This window comes from Mauremys mutica, chromosome 2, assembly GCF_020497125.1.
Source record: "Mauremys mutica isolate MM-2020 ecotype Southern chromosome 2, ASM2049712v1, whole genome shotgun sequence".
Classification (NCBI taxonomy): Eukaryota; Metazoa; Chordata; order Testudines; family Geoemydidae; genus Mauremys; species Mauremys mutica.
In genome coordinates this window covers 273,008,553-273,023,232 of record NC_059073.1, presented here as the reverse complement: position 1 = coordinate 273,023,232, position 14,680 = coordinate 273,008,553, and the positions used below count along the sequence as shown (strand labels likewise).

At 47.9% G+C, this 14,680-nt stretch overlaps 1 protein-coding gene across 1 annotated transcript in view; it reads left to right on the top strand.

The window, feature by feature from the left end:
- Positions 1-464: 464 nt before the first annotated feature.
- The window catches only part of GTPBP4 (GTP binding protein 4), a 50,090-nt gene continuing 35,874 nt past the window's right edge, over positions 465-14,680 (top strand). Inside the window, exon 1 of the mRNA XM_045004819.1 lies at positions 465-487. The gene's annotated coding sequence lies outside the window, so the exon portion shown is untranslated. The remainder of the gene's footprint in view (positions 488-14,680) is intronic.

Here is a 14,680-nt window from a genome sequence, read left to right as displayed (position 1 = left end):
AACTTTACGCCCTTTACATTAGGGCACACACTGTTAAAAGCCTTTTCCACTTTATGGTTGCAAATGTGTAAGACAAAAAGGGAAGAAAGCATTTTTTGCTCCACCCGCCCTTCATTTTGTGAGCTTTTAGTTGACTTTTTTTAAGCCCAACTTCACCCTTTAAATGTGTGTGGTTACTCTTCAAGCATATTATGCAGTTGACAAAAGGAGGTATATGACAAACACTTTCACACAGGACTGGAGAGTGAGCTTGTTGCACACTCAGCTAGCAGCAGTGGCTCCTGTCTTGCGAGGCTGGACCTGGCTCCCTTCTGGGCATTGTGACATGGTGCTGTGAGCTTGTACACCATGTCACAATGCCACTCACTCCATCATGGAGAGGCAGTTGGGCCAAACCTGAATGGTGCTGTGATCTGAAGAGCCAGGTCACGCTGCCTGGAGTGGTGAGTTGGGCCCAGCCCTTTGCGATGGGAACAGATGCTGCTGGGTGAGTGCAGGGTGGACTCACTCTCTCATTATTACCTACTGCCTGCCCCCTGAGTTGCAAAGCCTGGCTCTGCCATTGCTGGGGAATCTTCCAGCTGGGGATAGAAATTGATAGTCTAGTATTTTCCTTGATTTCTCTTGTTTATTTACAATGAACATATAAAATCTCTCACATTTTCCAGGGTTAGGTACTGCGCTCATAGGCTGTTTCTTGGCTTTCTTGCTTTTTGTCTGTCTGAGTTTGTCTCATACTCACTCCCTGTACACAACACCCTCCAGGTGCTAGTTTCTGGGCAGACTCCATTAGGCCTTGTTGTAGGTGTGGCCCCTAAGGTGTTTCTTACAGATTATCTGAAGTGAAGGGTTTTAACTCAACTTATAATGAGGATTAACCCAGCTCATAATACTATAAAACTACTCATTAAAGTGATATTCAACAGCTGTTGTCTTTAACTTTAGCTCCTCCCAAAGTAAGCTGTTTATGTCCCTGCCTTTAAAGCACTGGCTCCAGTTAATTAATAGTTGTAATTTTAGCTTGTTCCTCAATCAGTCTCTTCCGAGCTGCAGAAACCTGGGGCTGGGAGAGGCGCTGATTAAACTGAACACAAGGCAACATACACACACACACCTCACATCCAGCCTTCATTCACATAGTCACTGGAGTAGGAAAAAGATAATTTCCATCTGCTCCTAGGACCAAGTTGTAACAGATTAGGTATATGTCTGTGCCAAATTGTGACCTCCTTTGGGCTCAGGGGTTCCACTTTGTATTGTAACTTTTATGTTTGAGTGTTACCTTCATGCTATATTGCAACCTCTGTTGTAGATAAGAGCATCCATTTTGTGGCAGGGACAAGACACCTACTTTAATCACTGTCTGAGACACTAGCACAGAGCAACCTAGGGCCATCAGTTGTGTGTCTCAACTACCAGCTTATCTGCAAGAACAACTGTCTAGGCACAAGTTGACAAGGTTGGTGGTGGGGGTGTTGGAGGGCCTGGATCTGGAAGTCCCTCAGCAGAAGCACATGGCTGAGAGATCTGCAGTTTCTCTTGCTAGCTGTAACAGCATGGCACCCACCTCTCGTAAGCACCCCCTTCTGGTCAGATGTGTCTACAGTCTTTAAATCAGACCCAGCCATGGTATCGGGCCATACCCCCAGGACTTCCTCCCTGAAGACAATGATTTCACCTTCTTAGTCTGTTCTGGACCCAGCTGGGCCTCCTGACAGTTCAGTCCCCTTCTGGAGTTTATTGCTGTCCAATTGTGGGCCCTTTCCCCACTGGCCTATGGCAGGGGACCCAGGCCCACCCACTACTTCACATCCCAGCGCAGGGACCCTAAGAATAGCAGCTATGCACCACCATGTCCCCTTAGAAAAACTGCCTTCAGTCCCCTGGACCACATCCCCACAACCCCAACCTTCCCTGAGGTTTTACCCTGAGCTTAGGGCTCCTCCAAGCTCAGGCCCAGCAGCCAGCCAGGAGCTCTTTATCACTCCCCTAGGGCCTGTCTATTGTCCAGCGATGCCCTTTGACCAACCAGGAGCACCCTCTGCACTCCTCTGGTTCCAGCAAGGAACAGCCTCTCTCTGGTTCTGAGCTCCTTTTTCTAGGTCCCTTCTGGGCCCTGACTGGACACCCTGCAGCCCCTCTGATTGGCTGCTTCCCCTACAGCCACTCTAGGCTGCTTGGAGGACCTCTCCACTGCTCCTTTCCTGAGATGAGTGTGGCAGGACCCGAAGGCCTCCAACAGGGGACCTCTGGGTCTAGTCTACCCCATCACTGACCAAAGGGGTCAGAGACTATATTTAAGAGAGAATATTCTCTGTGAAGGGGAATCCACTGCCACATGCCAGAAGAAAAGGGCTGGAGGAGAAGGAAGGGCCACGTAGGCTAAGGACACAGAACATGTGCTTCTTTTCCAAAGATTTTGTAACTCTCAAGTATCCTTTGTTAAGAGTGAAGTCACTGTGGTTAAGAAATTCCTTTGCTAAAGCTCTGTTCTTTGCTTTCCGGCCACATCATCCCTGAAAGGGTTACTAGAGAAACCAGAGCTCCCACAGCTAGGTGAACTCTGTGGGAACATGTCTAAGCAACTGGGAGGGCTGTGGGACTGGTTCTGGGGTCTAAGTGGCCAGACAGCAGGGTTCCATTGCCCTAGAAGGGTGTCAGACATGGGGTCTGCACTGGGGAATGCACTCGAGAGACGGAGAGCTACGAAGAGTGACCAGTCACTACCCCAACCCAGAGGGGCTTGGAAGCCAGCAGTTGGTGCTACTCGCCAGACTGGTATCCATCCAGAGAAGGGGACTGGACCAGATTGTGACAACAGTAATAGCTCACAAAGTAGCAAGCAAGAGTGTTACTACTGTGCCTTGTGCCTTGATTGAAAAATACTGTAGAATGTCTAAGCTTCTGATATATTACTAAAGGTTTAATGTTGCGGTATTTGGCAGTGGGAAACTTAAGCCGGTGACTCAAAAGCACCACCTGCTGATTCTTAACATAACAACAACTTTCCAAACTCCATCTTTCTTCTTAGAATGCTGATTGCTATAGCTGTAACTCTCTGGCTATTTCAATGCATCTAATGATAGCAATGAGACAAGGTGCGTGATGTAATATCTTTTATTGGACCAACTTCAAGACCTGAAGAAGAAGAGCTCTGTGCAGCTTGAAAGCTTGTCTTTCACCAACAGAAGGTGGTCCAGTAGAGATAATACCTCATTCACCTTGTTCTTCAAATAACCTCAGACCAACACAGCTACAAGAACAATGCAAATAATAATATTAATAGCATACTTCCTTTAATTAATATCACTACCACTACCTCTTACGGATAGCCTAATAAGGAGTTAAACAACATTAATAAAATCCCAAACCTACCATCTAGAAACTTGAAAATCAAGACACCGATTCCTTTTTTGAAAAGGACATTTTTCAATGATGTGTCTAGAATGTAACTGTAGGTGCAGATTTGTGGCACAGCTAATTAAAGATGCATTTTGATGTCAAACTACTTGACTTCTGAACAAACTAAAATACACTGTAAAATATGCCTGCAATTATTTTTGCCAGCAAAATTACACACGCACATTTTCCCAAGTGGAAAATCTGAGGAAACTTCACATCAGGTTCTAAGTGTGTTAAGTATGAGATAAGAGGTACAACCTCATCCTTACTATGTACAAATAACTCTTTTTATATTCCAAGGGCCCTCAATGCAGGATTCTCCATTCTTCCCCATTGTTTACACACACATCTCTTAAAGGCACAATCCAGTCTATGTACCTTAATGCACCCATCTCTGTGGTATTCAGTTGTCTTGTATAAGATCAAGTAATTAAACCAAAGTAGCTCTCCTAGATATCACCTGCTAACTTTGTTATTTACAGAGAGTTTCTTCTTTTGTTCTTCTTTTCTCTGTTTCCCCTTCTCCCACTAAAAAAAAACATTACCTGGCTGATATCTACCATCATTATTCAGGAAAGGCATTCAGACAAACCAGGCTTTGTCTCATGGACTAAAAATGGCTTAGTCTTGGGTTAGTCTAATCTGATTATAAGGAATTCCACATCTGGGGGGGAATAGGGGCTCTGCCAAGAACATTGTACCCCTGATCCTGGGCCTCTGTCACACAGTTTTCTGAGGGAGCAAAGTTGCCTTGCTGGGTTACAGAGGTCACAAATGAAGAGTCATCTATTGGAGCACACAGAGCACCAAGGTGATGTGCTCTTGTTGGAGTTTCCTATGTGTGATGGGGTGTTGGAATGGGGTTCACTCATCACTCTAGCACCACCTGTGGGTTATCATGGGAATTAGCTCTGCATGTTAGTGCACCCTCTTCCAGGGCCGCCCAGAGAATTCCGGGGGCCCGGGGTCTTCGGCGGCGGGGGGCCCCCGCTCAGGGGCGGCTCTAGACCCCAGCGCGCCAAGCAGGCGCGTGGGGCGGCCCTTTCCCTGGGGGGCGGCATTTGGCTCCGGTTGAGCTCCCGCAGGCATGCCTGCGGCAGGTCGACCGGAGCCCGGGACTAGCGGACCTGCATGACTGCGGCGGGTGCCGTGTTCCCGCGGCTCCGGTTGACCTGCCGCAGTCATGCCTGCGGGAGGTCCAGCCGAGCCGCGGGACGAGCGCCCCCCTCCGCAGTCATGCCTGCGGCAGGTCCACTCGTCCCGGGCTCCGGTGGACCTGCCGCAGGCATGCCTGCGGGAGCTCAACCGGAGCCGCGGGAAGAGGGGAAACACTCCGGGGGCCCCGGAACACACTCCTGGGGGCCCCTGCAGGACGCGGGGCCTGGGGCAAATTGCCCCTCTTGCCCCCCCCTCTGGGCGGCCCTGCCCTCTTCAGGTGGTGCCTCATCACCATCACTCCTGCTCTTAGGACCCACATCTCTTCAAGGACTGCCACATCCTTTTCAGTGCAGAGGGCTGTGTCTCACACTGTGCTCCCCCCTTCCAGGGGACCTGTAGTCCACTGTTCAGCCACTGTCCTTAGTGGCCACTTCCCCATGGCCCCAGCATCCTCATTGCTTCAGGGCCTCAGCCTACAAACCCCAGCAGCCAGAACTGTCTCTTGCTCCCTGCTAGGAGCATTGCTCTGTCCAGGGTGCTAGTAGTTCTCTCAGCCCTACAGAGACACAGTCCTTCCTCCCAACAGAGAACTGCCTTCCTCTGCCCTGCAGCTCCCATTTTCATATGGGCCTGCTTGGCCCTGATTGGCTGCTCCCTTCAGCCCTTCTCTGATTGGCTGCCTCCTGTGCCGCCTCCCTAGGGCTCTATTAACCCCTTAGAACTGAGTGTGGGGCAGGCGCCCCATCACAGGTGTCCACCCCACACAAGACTTGAAGGGGTTAAGGTGGCGGTGGGCCAGTTAACTCCCCAGGCTACACCTGGAGGAGCCAGGGAGCAGGGATTGATTAAATGAAGCTCAGGTGGACAGGAATAGGAGGGGCCTGTATAAAGCCCAGGAGCTGAGTGCAGAATAGGGGCTGCAGAAAGTAGTCTGCAATTACTCCCTAGCAGATGTATTTGGGACTACAGTTACTCTCTGGGAAGAGGGAGTTTGGGCTGACAAACCCAGGTAGGAGGGAGAGAACTAGAAAAGTAGGCAAGGCTTGCAGGAAAAGTAGCAAGGCATATGGCAAGGCAGAACTTGGGTGCTGATGAGTGGGAATCTGGAGCAGAGGGTGGGACTGGGTTCTTCTACCAGCTACTGGGGAAGTGCCACAGGCCAGGCAGTGAAGAAGGGATACCTTGGGGCAGTTTGCCCTGGAAGACTTTAATACCCTGGAAGGAGAAAACACAAGTGACCTGGTTGGAGGGCTGAGACACAAAGATGAAGCAGGAGCTCCTGGCTTGAGAGAGGGGCAGTGGCAGGAAGTGGAGCAGCCCAGCCTCAGCCCACTCTACTCCGCCAACTCCCAGCCACGGCGCTCCGCTTCCCACCGCAGGTGAGAGCCGGGGGCGGGTCCTTTCCCCAACCCGAGCAACATGGTTGGGGCAAGGGAAGTGGAGTGGGCTTCCCGCCCCCAGTGAGTGCAGGGGGCAATGGGGGAAGAGGTGGAATGGGGGTGGGCTGGGGGCGGAGCAGGGGGGAAGGGTAAGAGGCAGGGTGGAGGGAGTTGTCCAGGGCCCCACACGCCCTAGGGATAGCCCTGTCCCTTCAGTGGGGTCTGGCTGAGGGATAGGGCTGGTCACCAGGGCTGGTGCTGCCACGTATGCAGCATGCAGCTGCCTAGGGCACCATGAAATTTGGGTGCCCCAAATTTCATGGTGCCCTACACAGCTGCATATGCCTAAGGATGGCCCTGCCAGTCGTGTAATGTCCCTCAAAGGCCTTATGCCAGCAAAGGACTGGGTATAGGAGAGCTTGGCTCTGCCATGCTACATCTCATCTCTGTCCTGATCTGACCTCTAATGCATTTTTGACTGGGATAAGGACACTTTGTGCTGCATAGGAGAATCACGTAGCAGACTGGAGAATCCAGCCTTTCACCACTTTTGTTCAGCCCATTTGTTTTCTCCAGTGCTCTTACAGTGAAATAACTACTGGGGAGACAGCACAGGGCACAATATATCTTTATTACATTGCTTGAACAAACTGAAAAGTTTTCCCAGGACTAGGGTGTAACTGCAATAAACTCATGTTAACATGTTATACTGCATTAGCGAGTGATCCTAAAGGTATCTCAGACATGTTACCATCAAAGAGATTAGAATGCATTACCTGTTTACTGGCATTCTTCATAGCTTTATGATCCATTATGGTGCCTGCCCTTTGTAATGATTTAATGACTATGATATTGAGAATCAAACTCTATCTTGACACCTTCTTCCTGCCCTCTGTGTGTACTTATGTGAACTGGCATTTGACACTACTTTGAAATAAAATCATTACTTTGATCATAAAAACATTTCAGATACCACATGGATGCAACTCATGTACTAATGCCTGACTATGGCTTTATTTTGCTTAAGGAATTAATGAAACAGTGCTGGACTGGCAGCCCTTAGACTGATGTTATCTAGTTAACCACAGAACAGTTACAATAGAGGAAGCAATAGGCAGTTTGGGAAGCTTGTGCTGTCAGGACCCAGGGCCTGCAGCAGAGCCAGCCTCTGGGCAAGTAACAAGTACAGCAGGACTGTAATAGGCTGTCAGGCTACACTGCATGACTGGTAGGGTTGCCAACTTTCCAATTTCTGGAAACTGGACAGCCTTGTTCCACCCTTTCCCCCTGATCCACCCTGTCTCCCAAGGTCCTGCTCTCTGCTCACTCCTCTTCCCTGTGACGCCCTGCGTAGGGTTGCCAACTTTCTAATCGCACAAAACCGAACACCCTTGCCTCGCTCCCTGCCCCTTCCCCAAAGCCCTACCTTGCCCCTTATCTGAGGACCCACCCCCCTCACTCCATCCCTCCTCCTTCCATCACTCGCTCTCCCCTACCCCCACTCACTTTCATTGGGCTGGGGTCAAGGCGTTGAGGTGCGGAAGGGGGTGAAGGCTATGGCAGAGGTTGCAGGCTCCAGGCTGGGGCCAGAAATGAGGGGTTCAGGGTGTGGGAGGGGGCTGCAGACTGGGGTAGGGGGTTGGGGTGAGGAAGGTGGTGAGGGGCTCGAGCTGGGAGTGCAGGCTCTGGGGTCAGGCCGGGGATGAGAAGTTTGGGTGTGGGATGGGGCTTAGGGCTGGGGTTGGGGTGCAGGAGGTGGTGTGGGTTCCAGGAGGGAGTTTGGGTGAAGGAGGGGGTTCAGGGCTGGGACAGGGGTTATGATGTGGGAGGAGGTGTGGGGAGCAGGCTCTGGGCGGCACTTACTTTGGGGGGGCTCCCTGGAAGTGGCAACATGTTCCTCAATTCTTAAGTGCAGGGGTGGTCAGGCAGCTCTGTGCTGTGCATGCCGCAGGTGCCACCCCTGCAGCTCCCATTGGCTGCGTTTCCTAGCCAATGGGAGCTGTGTAGCCGGCGGGCTGGGGGCAGCGTGTGGAGCTTCCCTGATCGCCCCTGCACCTAGGGGCCACGGGGACATTCCGGCTGCTTCCTTGAGCCACGCAGAGCCAGGGTAGGTAGGGAGTCTGCCTTAGCCCCACTGCGCCACTGACTGGACTTTAAACAGCCTGGTCAGCAGTGCTGAGCGGAGCTGCCAGCGTCCCTTTTTGACTGGGCGTTCTGGTCTAAACCGGATGCCTGGCAACCCTACCCCTGCACCCAACCTGGGGATTGCTGCACTCTCCCAATCCCACCTACTTGCGGGGTAGGGAGGCTCTCTCATCCCCGCTGCACCTGCCTCAGCCGGGCCCAGGTGGGGGGTGGCCTGCCGCCACATCCCACAGCCAGGCTCTCTCTCAGGCAGTGCAGCTGCCATGCTGGGTGGCTGGGCTCTCATGTCGACTCAGAGTGGCTTGTGGGAGAAGTGTGTGGTCGTCCCCCCACTTTTGCTCCCTAGCATGTTTCCAGCTCACTCAGCCTCTGACTCTGGCAGCTGGGTGCAGGTGGGGAGTGGAAGGGGCGGGACCACCTACTTCTCCCTCCGGACACTCTGCTCTGGGTCATTGTGAGAACCCAGCCGCCCAGCCAGCCTGGCGGCTGCCTGCAAAAAAGAGATCCTGGCTGTGGGCGGTGGCAGCAGCAGTGGGAGAAGGACAGAGCCCCTCTCCCTGCCCTGGTAGGCCAATCTGGGGGGGAGGGGCAATTGCCCCTGCATGTTCCCCCTACGCTCCTGCAGGCAACAACCGGACTTTTGGTGTCTGGTCAGTGTTTCTGACCGGACACTGTCTGGTGCTGTTTTCGACCAGACTTTCCGGTCGAAAACCGGACACCTGGCAACCCTACTGACTGGTGGGAAGAATCAGCAGACGGGCTCTTAAGCCCTTCAGCTGCTCAAAGTATTTACCCAGGGCTGTGATAGTTCCTGTTTGCCCTCTGCCTAGGACCTAGCCCTGCCTTGCAACAGGTAACCAGCTGAGCTCTGACCCTTGTTTCCTATTCCTGACTTTGGCTCTGACTCAGGCTCTAACCCTGGGTTCCTATTCTTGGCTACTGACTCTTTGTCTAACCACTGGGCCTGACCACTCAAGTCCTGGTCTTTGACACTGCAGGGGCCTCAGGAGTAAGACTGAAACAACACTGCCAACTTGTGTGATGGCTTCTGTGATCTGATCATTAATAATCTGACCGGCACCATAAATCTCTTTTTGTCTCTTCTGGTCATTAATTCTGGGTTTGAGTCAGACTGGTGACACCTTAGGGAGCCTTTCACACTTTACATTGCCAGTCTTCTGAGTCTCCTTATTTCATCAATTAAACGGGGTTCAAGTGCCCTTTTCTGATAAAGAAATGCAGGACTAGGACTTTCATGTAGGCAAAGTTCATTGCAGTCAGTGTTTATAGGTTAGCTTAAATATTTTGACACAGATTAATGAAATGAAACGAATGTCTTGCTTACATACATAAGGGCTGATTCTGACACCTGCTAAGCCATTTTTATTCTGGTGAAGTTGGAGCCACTCCTGATTAGACTGAGATATCTGAATTTAGATCAGGCCTCCTAGAATCAAATGGAAAAGATCTATAAGGCCATTAAGTCTTTTCCATCTGCTGGGGCAGGATGGCCAAAATTTTCTGAAGTGGTGATGATTTTGGATATCCTACTGAGACACTTTGGGCCTCTTCCTTCATACTTGCTGAGCACCTACAATTTCCATTCCCATCAATGGGACAGACAGGTGCTAAGCACCTCAGACAATCAGACTCAAGGGCATGGATCCATAAAGATACTTAAGGGCCTAAATCCCATTTTTATGCACCACCATGATCCACAACACTCCCAGTTGGCTGCTGCCTAACCCTGTAGGCACCTAAAGTCATTCACTGCCTACGTTTTTGCAGTAACAAGTTCCCTAGGTGCCCATGTTACTGCCTCTGGTCATGTGCACTGCTGCCTCACTCTAGGTGCCCAGATGCCTATCTCCTGCCTAAATGCTAAAGCAATCCACAAGTTGGGGTGGAAAGATAGGTGTTGGGCTCTTATCCAGTAAATCTGTTCAGAGGCCACTTAATTCAGACCAGCCGGTGGGGAGGGAGGAGGAGGCAGCTCTCCTGTATAACCTTTAACCTAGTAGAGAGGGTAGTCTGCCAAGTCCCAGGTACTGGTTCAAGTGCCCCTTCTGCCGGATGAACAGAAGGGATTTCAACAAGGATCTGTGAGTCTCGGGTGAGTGCTCTAACCATTAGGATATAGAGGGGAATCTTACATTGTTTTGGCTCAATTAAGACTTAATTATTCAATTAAAGTGGAACAACTTGAATAGGGGAGATTTGATGGAGCCCCACGTCAGGCTATTCTCTTGCCTAGTGGTTAGAGCACTCAGCTGAGAGGTGGCTGAGTCCTGTACTCATCTCCTCTCATCAGGCAGAAGGGAAACTTGAACTGGTCATCTCTCACATCTCAGGTAAATACCTGAACCACTGGGCTTAAGGTTATAAGGCAGCTTAGCCTCTTCTCCTCCCCTCTGCTGTCTTGTGTGGAGTTAGGTGGCCTCTAAGCATGCTTATTGGATCAGGCCCCACATCCAAGTTAGGTGGTGATGCAGCCATCTCTCCCCAGGTTATGGCTCACAAGCAGAAATAGGGACCTCCCTGCAGCCCAAACTTAGGTTCCTGGCTTCATCAGAGGGAGGGGGCACATACATATCATTGGTCTATCCCATCACCTACCTTAGGTGGCTCCCTGCCTAGTGTGCTGACTTTTGTGGCTCACGGTCAGAGGCATCTGTCTCTTCCCATGCTCTGTATAGGGGGCCTAGGCACCTAACTCAGGCTGTGTAGATTGCAGTGTTATTCCTGTGATATTTTTTTTAGGTGCCTAAAATTAGGCATTGCAAAGCTCAGTGTTGCAATTCTTAAGTCCCTTTTGTAGATCCAGCCAACATGTCCCAAATTGGGCATCTGTAACCTAAGGCATTTCCAGTGGCTGCTTTTGAAATCTTCAGCTGACATCTTAGAGACTGTATTGGGTATTAAATCGATGCAATCTCCAATTTAGTCCAAGGGCTCAGAAAATGAAATCTCTGTAGATCCATTCTCTTCATAAACACAGACAAAACAACTGCTCTTGTGGAAATAACACACATGCCTGCGAGTCTTTCTGGAGCCAAAACCATTAATAAGCCATGAATAGTTCCCAGGAAATGGCAGCATCAGTCTCAAAATAAAGCAGCACCACTAACAGGTGTTCATTTGACAGGAATGCACAGAGATGTTGGGCTGTTACAAGTTTCTTTTGAGAAGCTACATTTCACAGATGCTGCAGTCTCAGGAGTTGTCCGTCATATCCTCAGTGGTTGCAACGATTTTATAAGGGGCCACATTTACAAAACAATATCTATACCGGGACTTCAGGTTTCTTGCACTAGATTTATCTGGTAAAACCATAGATAGTTCACTGTCTATTGCATTTAGGAAGGATTAGTTTTTTGTCGGTAAATGACTTCACTGTACAAACACAAACCAACAAAAAAAAATTCCATTGATGACTGAAATTTACAGATAAGCAAAGTAAGAAAAATGCTGTGTGAGAACTTACGAGAGTTTGAATTAAGGATATTTACTTTGTATATTTTGATGTGATGTTGACAACTTGTGATTTAATGGTTTTCGTTTTAACTTTTTGAATCTCAATATCTACTGTTAAACAATTGTCTGATCCCCTCCATAACTTTAAATTGATTATTTTTAAGCTTTTTAAAATTGTAATGCTATATGTTTGGGGGGTGGAGAGTATTGAATTCTGCCAAGCACACACAGGTCATTCCACTGCTTTAAAATATTGTGCAAGAATTCTTTCTATTATTATTATTGTGAATTATGACATGCATAATAATGGAGCTATTCTGGGTCTATTAGTTGGGTAGATAGGAAAATGCCTGAACTACAGTTCCCAGAATTTAGGGCAATCATTCTGTCATTCTAAGAAAGATAGTAAAACTGTACCTGAGACAACCTTGGAGGTCCCTTAATGTAATGGCTCCTTATGAGGGAAGTACTGAAAAGCTGGGATATCATGGCATCAGAGATGAATTTGTAACATAAAAAAATTGTAAAGACTGTATTCACTCAGAAAACTAAAACTCACTAAAATCTCTTTTGGATGGCTGCTGTGGATGGGAAAAGATGACTCTCACTCTTCATACACAAACATTTCTCTTTTGTTTAAACTTTGCCATTTAGTGGTCATCTGCACATTTATCTTCATTTATAAAATATAACTGATTAATCTTAAAGTGCATGTATATGTAACTCTGCTTTTAATTATTACAAGCAGAAAAGACTCTTTCGAGCTGCCAACCTCTGGGATTCTGAGAAAAGATCTTGATAAACCAAGATAGAAATTCTACAAACACAGGCTTTGTCAGAAAGTGAATTCCAGAGCTAAGGTTCTTCAGTGAGAACACCCTGCTACCATTGTCCTCTCTCTTTTCAAGCAAATATGCCTTCTTTCTCATGAAAGGCGATGCGATTTGTTCATAACAGTGGAACTGGTTCACCTCACAATGATGTAACCTGTTCATAAATCTGCTAATGTTCGGTGGCATTATACCACTGTAAGTGACAGATCTTGAGACTTATCTTTATTTACCTATTTACCCACCATCTTGTTCACTTTGTATGCATGATATAGAGAACAACTTATATGCATTCCATCAAGATAATTAAAAATGTTCTTGCAACCAGAACTATATATAAAAATGGCCACTTGAACATTCTCACCACTTCAAGAACACATGAAGTACTTGCATTAAAATGTTTATGAAGCAGCATGCCACAAAATAGATAGAAAGATATCCTGATTGTACAAGGAGATTGGAATGCTAAAGTGGGTACTGACGCACAGGCAGATTGATGAGATTATTGTGGCCCTTTCTGTAATGTGGTAACCAACGAGAGAGGATTGAGACTTTTGGAGTTTGCCAGCTATAACAATGTGGTTCTTGCAAACACATTAGGGGCACATAAAGCTTCCAGTCGATCAACATGGTGTGCACCTCATGGTCTACATCACAGCCAGATTGACTACATCATGGTGCAAAACCGATTTCTTTCTGGGATTAACAGAGCAAAAACAAGGAGCTTTCCCAGTGCTGATATTGGAAGTGATCATGACCTTGTGATGCTAAATTTTTGGCTGCAGCTAAGGAAAATTGTCAGCCCAAAGTTCACCAGAACCAAGTTTGACTTCAAAGGACTCAGAGACTGAAACATTGCAGAGTCATTCCAAGCAATGATCAGCTGAAAATTTGCCCCGCTGCTTGCTCTAGAGGAAGACAGAAACAATGACCAGCAATTTCAACGGTGTAATGAATGAGGAAGCAATGGACATCCTTGGGAAACATCATAATGAGACAAAACCATGGGTCACAAATGAAATACTACAAATGTGTGATATTAGAAAAGAACTTAAGAGAGACAAGAACAGAACTGAGGGAGCTGATAAATACAGAGTGGTTGGCAGAAAGATCAAGAAAGGAATGAAGGTGGCCAAGGAGATAAGGATTGAACAACAATGCTCTAAAATTGAAGAGTGTATCAATAATAAAAATAGCAAATGAGCCTTCCAGGTCGTAAAAGAGCTGATGAAGGAAAGATGGACCAAAGCTAATGCAATTCAAGACAAAGAAGGGAACAGTCTTACAGAAGAAAGGGACATCGTCAATATATCAATAGATCAAACTACTGCTCTGATCTATACAATCACTAGACAAATGGACATCTTTAGACAGCCCAGATTCAACAGAGAAGGATGACTTTCCAATACTATGTGAAGAAGTGGAGACAGCTGTGAAATCACTCAAGAATGAAAAGGCTACAGGTATTGACAACTTCCCAGCTGAATTGATGAAATTCGGAGGAGAAATAGTAATAGATGTACTCACCAAGATCTGCAACAAGATCTGGCAGACTGGTGAGTGGCTCTCCATGTGGACCCATCACTAATCATCACTCTGCCAAAGAAAGGTAAACTGCAATTGTGTCAAAATTACCAGACCATAAGCTTAATTAGCCATCCCAGCAAAGCGATACTGAAAGTCATATTGAACAGATTGAAGCCACAAGCAGAGAATATCATTGCTGAAGAACAGGCTGGCTTTCGTGCTGGAAGAAGTACCACAGAACAGATTTTCAACCTTCATGCTCTATGTGAGAAGTACTTACAACACCAGCAGGACATCTACTATATCTTTGTTGACTTCAAGAAAGCATTTGACAGAGTAAGGCATGAAGCTCTCTGGGCAACCATAAAGAAGTGCAATGTTGGTCGTAAGCTTATTCTAACCATTAAGCAACTGTATGCCAAGGCCAGCAATGCAGTTCTCGTCAATGGCACAATAGGAGAGTGGTTTCACTCCACTGTTGAAGTCCGGCAAGGCTGCTTTCTTTTGCCCACACTGTTCAACATCTACTTGGAGCGCATAATGACTGATGCCTTAGAAGATCACATATGCAGTGTCAGCACTGTGGGGCAAACAATCTGAAATCTTTGGTTCGCTGATGACATTGATGGCCTGGCAAACAGCAAAGATGAACTTGCCAACCTTGTGAAACGATTGGATGAAACCTCCACAAAATATGGCATGGAAATCAGTGCAGAGAAAACCAAGCTGATGACAAATAAACGTGATGGGATCAGCTCACATATC